The sequence below is a fragment of the Arvicanthis niloticus genome, chromosome 4 (genome assembly GCF_011762505.2).
Source record: "Arvicanthis niloticus isolate mArvNil1 chromosome 4, mArvNil1.pat.X, whole genome shotgun sequence".
NCBI classification, from domain to species: Eukaryota; Metazoa; Chordata; class Mammalia; order Rodentia; family Muridae; genus Arvicanthis; species Arvicanthis niloticus.
In genome coordinates, this window is record NC_047661.1 from 45,536,002 (window position 1) to 45,540,794 (window position 4,793).

The window sequence follows — 4,793 nt, forward strand, 5'->3', positions numbered from 1 at the left end:
TTCTTCATAATGCTCAAACTGTCCCACTTCTCTTTCTCTCCCCTCTGCCTGCCACACACTTGCTCCTTGTGGTGGTTTCTGCTACATGCTGGTTAAGTGGCCGGCAGGCCCGAGTGATATCCTCCATCTGTGCTGTGTGGTAATCAGGTTTCTATGGCCTGCCTGTGCCGTGCAATGAAGGGCAAATCCGTGGGTGGCATGGTGGTCCACAGGTGTCTGCCTATTTTCCTCCTCCCATGCTGCACTGCCTAGATAACTTGATTTGATTCAGTTTTAATTAGTCCTAGGTATAAGATAGCTTTGGCCATTAAGCTAAGTATTAAGCTAGGATGAACATTGGACTGCCATCTGTTCTGCCCCTGGCTGATATAAGAGCAACACCAACAACAAGGTGCCTCTTTGCCCGTTGTCAGGGATGTTTGTATGTTTGTTCTGTTTCGACTTGATAAAAGCTGGGGTTATCAGGAACCTCAGTTAAGAAGAATGTTGTCATCAGACTGACCTGTAAGCAAGTCTGTGAAGCATTTTCTTAACTCATGATTGTATGGGAGTGTTATGCCAGCCCCGGGCAGCTAGTCCTGAATTGTACAAAAAAAGCAGCCTGAGAAAGTCCCACTGAGGAGTGGAAATGTTTACCCCAAAGATGTAAGGTATCATTAAAAAAATGTTCATTTCAATAGAAGAATAAAACCTTTTGACAAAAAAAAAAAAAAAAAAAAAAAAAAAAAGAAAGTCCCACTGAGCAATGCAGTTTCTACCTCCAGCTTCCTGCCTGGGCTTCTCTCGGTGACAGAATGAAACTTAAGACTCCTAAGAGGAAACAAACTCTTTTCTCCCTGAACTGGTTTGGGTCTGTGTTTTTATCTCAATCAGCAGAAACCCAAGATTATTTCTAAGAAGGTGCGATTACTGTGGTGTGGTAGTGGTGGTGGTGTGGTTTTGTTTGTTTGTTTGTACCTTAAGGCATAGCCCTTTGGGTTTTATCACAAAGTAAAGGCCTGCCTAGCTTCACTTTTGAAGGATTACCACCACCCCCACAAACCTATCCTGCCCCTGCCTTTTTCTCTTTTTAAGCTCTACAGAGCTGTCAGGTGTACAGCTTAATTTCAGGCTCTCAGAGGAGCTCTTCAGAGACTCAATAGATAGCTCCCCCCCCCAAAAAAAAAGAAAGAAAGAAAGAAAGAAAGAAAGAAAGAAAGAAAGAAAGAAAGAAAGAAAGTGCAAAGTAGCTTCGTGACTTCCTACTTTCCCTCTGTCCTGGTTCTTAATGCCCTGTGACTTTGGCCATTTTATCTGACTCTGTTAATTTGTTGCTTTCCACAGTGGGGGTTTTGTTCTGACTTAGTAGTTTGTCACCGTTGTTAAGCATTTCTTTCACTGCCCCTACATTCTCTTGCTCATTACTACTGTTGATTGTATCCCCCCCCCATATGTGATGGGAACTTAATCCAAATAACTGTTGAGAAGTGAGTCATAGTGACTTCACTCTCATGACTGAATTAACATTAATTATAAAAAGGTTAGAAGAGAAAGTACGATCCTGCATTGCACATATGCGTGAGTGTGTGAGTGTGCTTTCCTGCCCTTCTGCCTTCAGATGGCACTTTAAGATGACATTTGCCCTTCAGCCTCACGTTTACCAGTTTCTCATGTTAAAAACATGAGAAAAAAATGCACTCCTACTATTTGTGACCCATCTTGTATATGGCATTCTATTATAGCAATACAAAGCAATCGTCTATCTATGCGTACTTTAAATTTTTCTCAATCATGAGATGGCTGAATAAGTTATGGACAAATTTGTGAGCGAGAAATACTTTGTATGTTTTATATTAAAAGAGGTCAAAGCATTTTAAATTGTACTTCTAGCTCTTCAAGGTATAAATCAGACAGAAGTGCTTAGTTTTTCTATCAGATTAAGGTAATCTTTTGTTCATTATATAACCGATTTTCTTATGCAAATCAGTCTTAGCAAATGTTGCACCATTTCATGTGTTTCAGGAGATGCAATTATATTTTCCGGCTAAAGGAGCCAAATAGGGAAGTAATCTTCCACAGAACGTTATTTAGAGTCAGACCATAATGACTTTTCTGTTACGGAGATCCAGTGAGAACGTACAAATGTGGAAGCTAAAGTTAATCTCACCTCTCACCAGTTTCTAGTCCTGTCACTGGAGTGACTGAAGCTCTCTGTCCCCTGTTTGATTCCAGCCAGATCACTGTCACACCATACCTTTGATAGGGCAATTTACAAACAATAGAAACATATTTCTCACAGTTATTACGGCTCCAAAATCTAAGATTAAGGTGCTGGCAATTTTGATGTCTGGTGAAGGTCTGCTCTTTGTTGATGAGAGTCCATGGATCTTGCAAATTACACATAAGCTTGTTCCAGTTGCCTTTACAATGGTACTAATCCTATGCATGAGGCCGGGCCTCTCATGATCTAATCACCTTGCACAAGCCTCACCTTTTAAGACTATTGAGCATTCAATCTGGCTCCAAATCTGAGGGTTGGTGGGAATGCCAACACTCTCCTCCTAGCATCTTAAATTCATAATGTGCAAAAGGAGAGTAATACCTAGTCAGAAATATTTTATAGGGAAAGAAATATTACTCAGAAATTGTTTAGCACTATGGTCAGTATGTAGTAAATACTTAACAAAAACAATAAAAACAAAAACAAAAGCAAACAGTCAGCATTAACCATTATGCTAGGCCACAATTTGTTTGTTTGTTTGTTTGTTTATATTTTTTGGAAGTAGGATCTTTCTTCGTAGCTTTAGACCTCCTGGAACTCACTTTGTGAACCAGGCTGGCCTTGAACTCACACAGATCTTCCTCCCTGTGCTTCTCCAGTACTGGGATTAAAGGCATGCCCTACCATGCCTGGCTTAGGTCACATTATATTAGCCTTAGGTCTATTGATATTTTTGTCCAAACCATTCTTTTTAAAATAAAATTTTACTGTATAAGTAAGATATTTAAAGGCTTGCTTGCTAGATTCCAGCAGCATCCCTTCAGTTTGGCAGCCAAATATATTTGTCAGTGTACCCAAACATTGCCATGTGTCACCTAAGAAGGACAGCTGACAATGAGAACTTCTGCACAGTAGGTATACTTACCACTCCCAAATGGAAATAATGTTAAAATTGGACTTTAGATAACTAAACTAATATACTGAGATGTTTTGTTATGCCTCCTATCAGTTTCAGAACACAATTTATCTCTATCCTAGATTTTTCCTTTATAAGTCTATATCAATATAAACCTACATGAGCATGCACATGTGTGCGCGAGTGCACACACACACACACACACACACACACACACACACACATACAAAGTGTATGGTATACTTGGTGGCTTAGGTTGTTTGTTTGTTTGTTTGTTTGTTTGTTTTGTCTTGTTTTTACATTTGAAAGAATCATACATGAATAAAGTAGAAGTCATCTCTCTAGCCCTGGTAAAGAAGACAACGAAAGTTGCTGTTCAGGCCATGGGAGCATAAAATTGACCATCTGTAACATGTTATAATGAAGTTCAAACTTGCTAAGGACTTTGCTTCTCCAATCAATGCCTGGACAAAGTACTACAGAGCCAAGAATACTCTTGAATATTTATTGAAAATCGGCAGAGGACCTCTCAGTGACTAAAACATAGCCAATGTCTTACCTCAAACAACTTAGACTAGAATAGATTGCAACAGATGATGTGTCTGGCTCATGTTTAAAGAATTTATTTCTTAGAAATATTTCATGACTGTACCAGCCTTCTGGTTAACACAAGAGAAGTTGGCTGTGCCATGACAGAAACAAAGGATGTGTGTGCCCAGTGGGAAGAAGTTTGTCTCTTGCTTTTATGCATGCTTATATGCCCATTATAGGGAAGATGAAGAACTTTATTCAAGACATAGAAATCCAGCATATACATGATTTAATGACTTATACATGTCATGCTGATGGGACTCCTCTGTGTGTTACTCTACTCCATGGTGACTTTGAACATCCACTTGGGAGAATCTTTACTCTCCGTCTTCTTAATGAGCTCCTAGGAGTCCATATCTGTTTCTAGGGTTGCTCCAAGAATACAAAAACCAACACAAATCTATTTTCTTACAGTTGAGGTTAGTTGTTAGGAAATGAATGTCCCCTTAATTTCTCCTACAGCTTATGGTTGTTGTCAGAGACCCCTGGTGTCACCCTGGCTTGTAAGTGTGTCGCTTCATTTCCCTCCATTGTGTTCTGGCCTAGTGCCAGTGTGTGCATGTATCCTCTATTAAGAACTCCAGTCACATTAGATAACTGAACCTTACTCTAGTAAGATCTCTTCTTGGCTAATTACACCTACAACAATGTTCATTCCAAACATGGTTGCTGAGGTAAGGAATGAATTGATTTTAGAGGAACACTATTCAACAGGTGGTATATTATTTGACAACTCACCTAAATGTAAATCATGTTTGTGGGTGTGTTGTTTCAGAAATTACTAGTTCAGGCATTCTTTCATCATGATACAAATAGAGCTATACCTAGTGTTCCACATTCTTGTTTCCTCTCTTCCTATATTTTAGTCTGTTGGGACAATAGGTAGCACATGGATGGCCTTAAACAAGTTTGTGAAATGATATGAACTGATGCAGCTTCATCTAGATGCTAAGGACAAATGGAGATCAGCCCCTTAAACTCCAAGTGAAGAAGAGTGAAACAAGCTTTCATCCAAACCAAGCTCCATGTGTCCTACTCACTCACCTGTGATTGTATAACAACAAAAGAAGTGGCACAGTAGGACCT

General features: G+C 39.5%; 1 non-coding gene across 1 annotated transcript; it reads right to left on the minus strand.

The window, feature by feature from the left end:
• Positions 1 to 274: 274 nt before the first annotated feature.
• LOC117707980 (small nucleolar RNA SNORA48) lies at positions 275 to 418 on the minus strand. Its single transcript, XR_004606717.1, has one exon. It is a non-coding gene; the product is annotated as a small nucleolar RNA SNORA48 (small nucleolar RNA).
• Between the last annotated feature and the right edge of the window lie 4,375 nt (positions 419 to 4,793).